The sequence below is a fragment of the Crinia signifera genome, chromosome 1 (genome assembly GCF_055691185.1).
Source record: "Crinia signifera chromosome 1, ASM5569118v1, whole genome shotgun sequence".
NCBI lineage: Eukaryota > Metazoa > Chordata > Amphibia > Anura > Myobatrachidae > Crinia > Crinia signifera.
The window spans coordinates 284,564,410-284,574,374 of record NC_139217.1 but is presented as its reverse complement, the minus strand read 5'-3'; the positions used below and the strand labels follow the sequence as shown (position 1 = coordinate 284,574,374).

Sequence of the window (9,965 nt, the reverse complement as noted above, 5' to 3'; positions counted from 1 at the left end):
TGACCGGTAGAGCGCCGGGAGTCGAGAGGCATACCCCTCATACACACTGAACATGCCGAGCAGGCATGCAAGGGAAGCGGCGGGTCCCTGTCTGGTATCCAGCCGAGTGCAGGTGACCGTGGGACTGCAATACCGTGAAGTGGCTGGTTGCTTGCAGGGCAGAAGCAAAGTCCCAGATGGACATGTGGTGACCATGGTTGCCTACCTGACCCTCTCCTTCAGGGAGAAAATGCTCTGTTTCTGGACTTCCCTGGTAATATATGATTGCCATCACATGTGGTGAGCTAGGTAATTGCTGAGAAGGGATGCGGTCATTTGGTCTACTGCATTATGGTCGACAGTCATTAGGTCGAATCCATTAGGTCGACATGCTAAAAGGTCGACATGACTCTAAGTCGACATGAAAAAAGCTCGACATGATTCTAGTTCGAAAGGTCATTAGTTCGACAGGTCATTAGTTCGACAAGGTCATTAGTTCGACATTGTCTATGTCGACATTCACAAGGTCGACATGGAGTTTTTTACAGTTTTTTGAGCCAACATGTGCCGACAGGCGGTATTTCATGCCCTACCATCCACTAGGGCGTGGTTGGAGAATAAAATAGTGTGCCAAGCGTAGCGAGGCACCGTGCCCGACGCATAGCGAGCGCAGCGAGCAATGCGAGGGGATGCAGTGCACTTTAAACTGTGTCCATGTCGACTGTGTTGACATTCAAGTAAAAAAACAGTGAAAAACCCCATGTCGACCTTGTGAATGTCGACATAGACAATGTCGAACTAATGACCTTGTCGAACTAATGACCTGTCGAACTAATGACCTTTCGACCTAGAATCATGTCGACCTTTTTCCATGTCGACCTAGAGTCATGTCGACCTTTTAGCATGTCGACCTAATGGATTCGACCTAATGACTTTCGACCATAATGCAATAGACCAAATGATCCCAACCCGCTGAGAAAGGTGCTTTACCACAGGTGATGGAAATCATACATTACCAGGTAAGCCCAGGAACAGAGCATTTTCTCCCTCATGGAGAGGGTCATGTATGCAACCATGGTGGTGACCAAGCGGCCCAGAAAATATAGTGCCTGCAGGCACTGGGACAAAGCAGCCACAGTGGCCATAACAGAATACCAGGAAAGGTGCTGGAGGGGGCTGGCAGCATCCACGGGGATACTGGTGCAGTATGACAACTGATTATTCCTTTATTCTTTATAAACTTTATACTTTTTAACAAAAAGGGGGGTCTCCAGATTGACAGCAGATCTGCAAAATACTTCATGGACTCTGTTATGCTGTGTACACACGGGGCGATAGGGGCTGAAATCGCTGGGAATATGGTCGCTGAGCGACCATATTGCCAGTGATTGGAGTGTGCACCAGCGATAAATCGCCGGGTGCACGCTCCCGTTTTCAGCCCCTGAATGGTCGCTGGTCGGAGGAACATGCTCCTCCGACCAGCGACATCCCCTGCCTCTTCACCCAGCAGTGTTTAAATTTTCATCTGCGACCATCTCTGGTCGCAGATGAAAACGGGACATGGGGCAATATGATTGCTGAGCAATATATTGCTAGCAATATATTGCCAGCGATCATATTGCCCTGTGTGTACGCACCTTAACAGTGATAAGTGTGGGATAGTACATCCCTGACTTTGTCTCCCTGGGTTGTGTTGTGCCCTGCATATCAAGATTGAAGTAGACTATCAGCCTGAGCTGATACTTAAAGCGAATAAGCCTGCTATCACATTTAAAGTGCTGCCTGCAAAAGATATACCTATACTGGCATTTGTCGGAACCATGTGTTGGGACTAAAGGTGTGTACACGGGGGTGATTTTGTACAATATCACAGGAAATATGGTCGCTAAGCGACCATATTGCCCACGATGGGAGTGTGCACCGGCGATATATCGCCGGGTGCGCGCTCCCATTTTTACCCCTGTAGTGATCGCTGGTCGCAGGAACATGCTCCTGCGACCAACTGATCTGCAATGCCGGGCTCCCTCGGCAGTTTCTTTTTCATCAGCGACCATCTCTGGTCGCTGATGAAAAGGAGAAACTGAGCAATATATAACTCAGCCAAATATTGCTCAGCCATATATGGCTGAGCAATATATCTCCCCCGTGTGTACGGGGCTTAAGAGAAAATAATATCTGTTTAAATCAAGAACCATTGTCGCTGCCGGGGGACAGCCTAAACTAAGCCCTGCAAAAGGGAACTATACCAAGTCTACTCCTGCAGTGGTAAAATGGGGAAGTCCAGCAATGCCTCTGCTGTGGCCAGGTTGGAACAATATGCATGTACGCAAGGAGGGAATGCCACACAGACACCGAGGGTGAGATTTAATGGGGTGAGAGATTCAGAAAATGAGAGATTTGGTAAGAAATCTCCAGTTTTTTTAAAGCAGCAATCATTTACACTGCAAAACCAGTTTGATTTTGGCGTGTAAATGATTGCCGCTTTAAAAAAACTGGAGATTTCTTACCAAATCTCTCATTTTCTTAATCTCTCATCAATTAAAACTGATCTCAGTGTAACTAATGAGAGAATGAAGGAAACGGAAAATCATATATTCGTAATTGAGGATGTAAACAATCAATTATCTACTGCCCCAGCAGATGACTGATATGAAGTTTAAATTAGAAGATGTGGAAGGCAGGCTGAGAGGCTACAATATTTGTGGAAAAATGGCTGAGCGAGAAATTCAAAAAGGCCGCATTCTCTGATCAATTCACAGTGGAAAGGGCCCACAGGGTTCTGCTCTGGCCATTACCTCCAGGGGCACTCTCTGATACACGATATTGCGGTTAACACATACCAATGGTCCTCTTGAACACAACGGTGCAAAAATGTAGGTTTTTTTTCAGATTTTGCCCTAGAGGTCCAAAAGGACAGAGCAAAATTTCTTGAAGTAAAAAAAAAAAGCTCCATGAGAAAAATAAAAAAGTATTCTATGGTTTTTCCGGCAAAATTGAGGGTTATAGCCAATGGTGAAACAAGTTTGTTCCTCTCTCCCAATGAAGCTGCAAACTGGTCGGACAAATGGGCACTGGGAGGACATCAGATGGTGGTTAATTAGGTTTAAAAAAGGAGGAAAATAAGAGCTAAATAAGAATAGAGAGATCTGCCAGAGAGCTCCCCATGGTTTGGTGGTCTCTTATTTTTTCAGCCCCTACTCAAGGTGTCCTTTCTTTCTTTCTTTCTTTCTTTCTTTCTTTCTTTCTTTCTTTCTTTCTTTCTTTCTTTCTGGGAAGGGATAGGTATGCCATTGGGAGGGTGGTGTACAGGGAGGGCTTTTTCTTTTTGGGGGGATTTGTGTTGTGTGTACTTTATATTGTTATGCTGTGGAGGCAGACTTCTTGGTAAAATTGACGGACAGTGGTGGCTGGATGGGGAATGAGGTGAGACATGGCTGGCAAAATAGGTTTAAAGTGGGGTGATTAAATTACTGTCTTGGAACATAAGGGGCATAAATGATAAGATCAAGAGGTAGCTCATGATAAATCAACTTAGGCAGTATAATGCAGATATTATCTGTTTGGTCGAAACCCATTTGGTCAGGGGGAACTGATGTCCCTCAGGAAACCTTGGGTTTGATATGCCTGTCATGCCCCCTTCATGTCTTCATTCAGCGGCGTTTCAATCCTAGCCAAAAAAATGTATAATTTGTTTGCCACAAGGTAAAAATAGATACCAGTGGCCACTATATTTTTCTCGATTCTCGATTTTCGCGCTAAACACAGTAGATAGCACAAGTCTCGAGGCTCCCTTAACTATGGATGAGGTGATCTCAATAATAAAAGAGCTCCCATCAGGGAAAGCCCCTGGACTTGATGGAATACCTTTAGAAATATAAAAAAAATATATATAGACACTCTGGCCCCTTTACTATACGAAACACTGAGTGCGAGTTTTGAGCAAAACACTAGCCCAAGCTCTATGACAGAGGTGAACATAATTGTCTTGCTGAAACAAGGAAAGGATCAGAGGTGTTTAGACTCATACAGACCCTGTCATTCCTGACACACATTCCCCCCCACCCCCCCTAACAGGGACAGCCACCGCCGCTACCGCCAGTAAGGACTGTAACTATTCCCCTGTTCTTTTCGCACTGGCAATCGAACCTTTGCCAAGCATCATTAGACAACACCCAGAAATTAGTGGCTTTAAATTGGGGGATGGGAGAGATGTAGTGTGTTTATACGCGGATGATCTCTTGAATATTTTTCCGATTATACTGCCTCACTAGTCCGCTAGTATTGAAACTAAGAGTTTTTTGGGGTGACCAGTCGCACAGAAAATATCTGAGGTTTATTATGGGTGGACCCCTCGTAGGTTAATCTTAGTCAATTAGACATGTATCAGATTAGGGGTGTGCTACCACAGGACACAATAGATTTAGAGTATCAAGGAAAGAAAAGAATGTCTCTTTGTGGTGCACCTAGAGAATTATAAAATGTAACTTTTATTCATATATTATTAAAAATACTGCGAAATATAAAAGACACACATACATATAGGACACAAACAGTGGGAAGTAAAAAGGATAAAAATCCTCACTCCATGGGGCCCCAGGGTGTGTCTCCCTTCTAAATATCAGTTGTCTGTATTCCTAAATAAATGGCTGTTTAAAGATGTGTAAATGTATTGAAATTCTGACTCTATCAGTATAAAGCAGTATTACACAGTAGGACGGGCTCTCTGGCGCTCAGTAAACTGCGATCTTTCGCAGCTTTTTGAGTCAATCAAAATCGGGCCCCATGTGTATGCACATTAAGAGACAGAGAGATAGCAGGAATATTAGGAGTGGCCAAATCTACAGTTGAGAAAAAAGCTGAGAAAAAAAAGTTACATACTGTAGAAGCAAAAGCAGAAAAACTTTTTTTGTGCAAACGGTACTTGTTTCCTAGAACGGCCACAATCGTGAGTGATCGTGGCTCTTAATTAAGGGACACGATCCTCACGATGTGGCCGATTTTTTACAATTTTTTCCCTTTGAATGACAGAAATCGGGTCAATCGGTCGGTCGCGACCAATTAAAATCGGCCGCGATGCGACCGACCGATTCACTCGATTTTTCCATAGACTTCAATGTTAAAAAATCTTTTAACATTGAAATCGGGAGGATCGCGTCGGTCTTGTGCCATTATAATGGCACAAGATGAGATGGACTTGATTAAGTCCATCTCACATAGGGAAAAATGATAAAAAAGGTGAAATGGGCCAATATGACCCATTTCACATTTTTTATGTGCCCGCCATGACCCCACGATAGACGTCAACCCGAAGCGTGGCGAGCGCAGCGAGCCCGCGAGGGGCGGCGGTACGCGTCCTCCGACCTTTTCATTCCCCTACTATCCACGTCGGCGTGGAGTTGAGAATATATAGTGTGGCGAGCGCAGCGAGCCACCGAGCCCGAAGCGTGGCGAGCGCAGCGAGCCACGCGAGGGGACGCGTATACCTGTGAAGTTATACGCGTCCCCTCGCGGGGCTCGCTGCGCTCGCCACGCTTCGGGCTCGGTGGCTCGCTGCGCTCGCCACACTATTCTATTCTCAACTCCACGCCGACGTGGATAGTAGGGGAATGAAAAGGTCGGAGGACGCGCACCGCCGCCCCACGCGGGCTCGCTGCGCTCGCCACGCTTCGGGTTGACGTCTATCGTGGGGTCTAGCCCACTTAGTAACATTTGGGGGGGCAATTGAAAAAAATCGGGTGAAAAAAAAAAAAAATCGGGTGAAAAATCGGTCGGTCGGATCGGTCGCATCGCATGCGACCAAATCGCATGCGATGCGATCGATCCGATTTTTTATCTTCCGACCACAACGATCTAAATCGTTGTGGCCGTGCTAGGAAACAAGTACCGTGCAAACTTATGTTCAAATAAATGGTCAAGAAAATATATTCTGAAACTTAGTTATTAATATTAACACTTTAAATAGAGGTTAGGTATGAACATGTTCACAAAAGCAATACATTGAGACTGTAAAAATAATAATTATAAAAACTTTAGTCAACATACAAAAAAGTCGTAAGATAAAGTGAAAATAACTCTAGGCAGATGTAGGCACTATTATTAAATCTATATTTGATAAATAGTGATCCATAGATGTATATACTCACATTAGCCACAATCCCCATAAATGCTGATATCAGCAGTGGCTGGGATCTGCCACGGTACCGGCATCGGCAAGAGCATGCAAATTTGCCGATGCCGGCAGGGAGGGAGCAAAATGAGGAGCGTGGGTCATCCCTTGTCTAAACATGTTCAAATGAGGGAGGGGGTCATGATTGATGCACGGGAGCATGCATCATTAATCATATTGAGTGTACACATTAGACAACATATTAAAATATATCATTCAGAAGGGTCCTCCTTAATGATATCTTTTACTATCTCGTCTAATGTGTATGGGGCTTAAATTAAGGGGAATACTCACGGAGAGATGCTGCAGGGTTCTGAGTGATATTAGATTGCTCAGAATGCTTCAGCAAGATCACTCAGCAGACAGCCATGTGTCAAGGCTGAGTGCTGACTGATCTGTCAGGGCCAGTGTTCTCCAACATGTTAGATATTAATCGCCGGGCAAAAGTGACACACTGGGCCCGCACATTGTTATCACTATGGCCACTACACACATAGGTCCTTATTCAGATCTAAAAACAAAAGGATTCTCTGAGGTTAATTGCGCTATCTGCAGCCAAGGATCTGGTTGGTAGCGTATGAATCACCTATCATACAGAATAAACGTACAGTAAAAGAAAAAATACCAACTTAATCCTGGGCGCTGATCGTAGTGATCCCCACAGTTTCTCCCCTTTTTCAGGATGTTTAACCGAAAAAATAAAACAGAGGGGGGGACACACAATAGTATAATATTGTTTTAAATAGACACAAGTTATAGATAAAAATTATATGATGTTTCTGAGACGTTTAGACTCGTACCCTTTAGAGTGGTCTGCTTTGAATAAGCAGACAATGGCGCTCATGCAGGGGCGGTAACGTCACCGAATCGTCATCAAGGATGTCCAATTGCAATCAAGTGTACATGCAAGAAAGTTTTTAAAAGCTGGTATAGTGTGATACCGCTTTGTTTATTTGACATATAAACACAATAAAACAATGGTGTAAAACATCAGCCTCTCACCGGATGGAATGGTCTACAAAAACAATGCAGACAAATAAGCATAGATAGAATTCCCAGGCGTCCCCGGAGCCCACAGTCCAAACCAGTCAGAGTCCAAAAGATTCTCCACCTTCTCTCCTTATTCAGATCTAATTGCAGTACAAATTTGTTTGGAAAATGGGCAAAACCATGTGCACTGCAGGTGGGGCAGATGTAACATGTGCAGAGAGAGTTAAATTTGGGTGGGGTGTGTTGAAACTGAAATGTAAATTGGGTACTTATGTATTATCTGGACTCCCATGTTAAATGCACCCCATTTTTTCATACCCCTACTATCCAACTACGCATGAAGTTGATTTTATATAGTGTGGCGAGCGCAGCGAGCCACCGTGCCCGAAGCGTGGTGAGCGCAGCGAGCCCCACGAGGGGACGCGGTCTCATAAGAAAAACGGGAGTCCAGATATTACATAAGTACCGTAAATTGCAGTGTACAAATAATGCAGCCAGTATTTACCCTGCACAGAAACAAAATACCTCACACAAATCTAACTCTCTCTATACATGTTACATCTGCCTCACCTGCAGTGCACATGATTTTGCCCATTTTCCAAACAAATTTGTACTGCGATCAGATCTGAATAAAGGCCATAGTGATGTAGGGGTATTTCTAAAGGTGCGTACACACAGGGGAATATTGTTCAGCAATCATATTGCCCCGTGTCCCATTTTCATCTGCAACCAGAGATGGTCGCAGATGAAAATTTAAACACTGCTGGGTGAAGAGGCAGGGGATGTCGCTGGTCGGAGGAGCATGCTCCTCCGACCAGCGACCATTCAGGGGCTGAAAACGGGAGCGCGCACCCGGGAGATTTATCGCTGGTGCACACTCCAATCACTGGCAATATGGTCGCTCAGCGACCATATTTTCAGCGATTTCAGCCCCTATCGCCCCCGTGTGTACACAGCATAAGCGATCTCAGTGATCTAGTGTGATTGCTAAGAAAATGCCCCTAAATCGCGACTTGTGTAGGCCTCATTAGCATAAACTGATCTACTTGAAGCATCACAGGTATAATCACAATTGTTTTGAAATAAAAGTTACCCTGCTAATATCAATATTTGTAGAAATGCACCAACCAGAGTCAAAAGAAACCTTTAATAAGTAATGTTAAGATTAACAACTGTTGAGAAAAATAAAAGCTTTAAAAACACATATACATCATTTAAACATCAATAATTTGGCTCTTCATTGACTTAAAATACAATGTTGCAATATAGTTTTGAAAAAAGTTTGAAATGTTTACAAATCATAAACAAAATGTAACACAAAAGCTGTTATAAATGTAAAGAGGTAATAGAGAAGCGCTGGAAGATTTACTTTTCCCTGCAGCCGTCTAAAGGGGATACTCAACCCCTCTTTAAAAGAAAAAATACAATGAATACAGGGTAGATGGCGCAAAGGGATACTCTGGATACTTGTTACAGTAAAAAATCAATATAATTTTATTTATTCATAAAAAGAATTTCATAAATTTCATAAAAAGCGAAGGCAACGGCCGGTGAAATTTACATATAATAAAAAAAAATATATCATATAAAAAAACCAATTCCACTAAGCATGCTTTTTACACTTTTTTTAGAAAATATTTTTTAGCACAATGTGGTAATTAAAAGGTTAATAGCCACACTTTTTCAATCTTTCACACTTAGAATGCGGATGAAGAGCAGAGGTTAATAAGCTGCAGTTATTAGACTTTGTTAGGCATGCAAGGTGTTAAGTCTCTGTAAAGCAGGGATCAATTGACAGTCTTGTGTAAGACACTATTTAGCTGTGGGTGTAGCTGTTAATTCACTTCCAACAGTCATGCTCCACTGCAAAAGGGCTGCTGATTCCCAGCCAAGTATTAGTGGTCAGTCATTTAACCATATCATTTCAAGCTTTCAGATGTTAGTAAGCTTTAAGATTTATAGGTATTGAATAAAGGGGTATACTTATACTCCGGGAACCTTTTTGTAATCCAATTTGAGGAGAGGTTTGTAGCAATGCTCACGCCGTGAGCGGGTCCCCGGCCGCTCTGTTATTGTGGTCAGCCTTTTCCAGGACACTCAGCTCCGGCTTCTGGGTTCTCTCACTCGGCGGTGCTTCACGTGTAGCAGTGAGGGATCGTTTAGATGAATTGTTATTCAATTCAATGGTATCGTTTAGGCCATTGGGGACCATCGTTCCTAACTGGAAGATCCAGTAGGCCTCTCTTCTACATATTAGTCCAAATCTGTCTCCCCCTCTTTGTGTTGGTTTGATATGTTCTATTGCTCTAATGCGTACGTTTTTAATGCATTGTTGTTGACAGTGGGATATGTGTTTTGACAGGGGGTGGGTTCTTATTCCCCCTAGTATGTTGCGCCTGTGCTCCATGTAGCGAGTGTGTAAACTCCTCGTGGTCCGGCCAACGTATTGGAGGCCGCACCCGCAGTCTATTAAATAGATGACGTATGTGGTCTTACAATTCAAAAATTCCTTTATTTTATATATATTTTTATTATGAAAAGACCTAAATTCAGTACTTTTCTGGTCGCCATACATACAGGTTTGGCACTTATAGTTCCATTTATACATTTATGAAACCCTACTGGTAAGATTGGTAACCAGTTTTTGTTTTCTTTAGCAGGTTCTTGGCTGTTCTTTTCTTTCTTATTATTTTTAAAATGACTACTTACTAATTTTGATTTTAGATTTTCTCCCTTTCTGAAAATTAGTTTGTTTTTTGTTCCTAATACATCCTTTAATAGGTCGTCCTGTTTCGAAATACACATATTTTTATTGATAATTTTTTTAATT

General features: G+C 43.1%; 1 long non-coding RNA gene across 1 annotated transcript in view; it reads right to left on the bottom strand.

Annotated features, from left to right (window-relative positions):
* The window catches only part of LOC146075689 (uncharacterized), a 76,720-nt gene that overhangs the window by 31,089 nt on the left and 35,666 nt on the right, over nt 1-9,965 (bottom strand). The window lies entirely within an intron of this gene.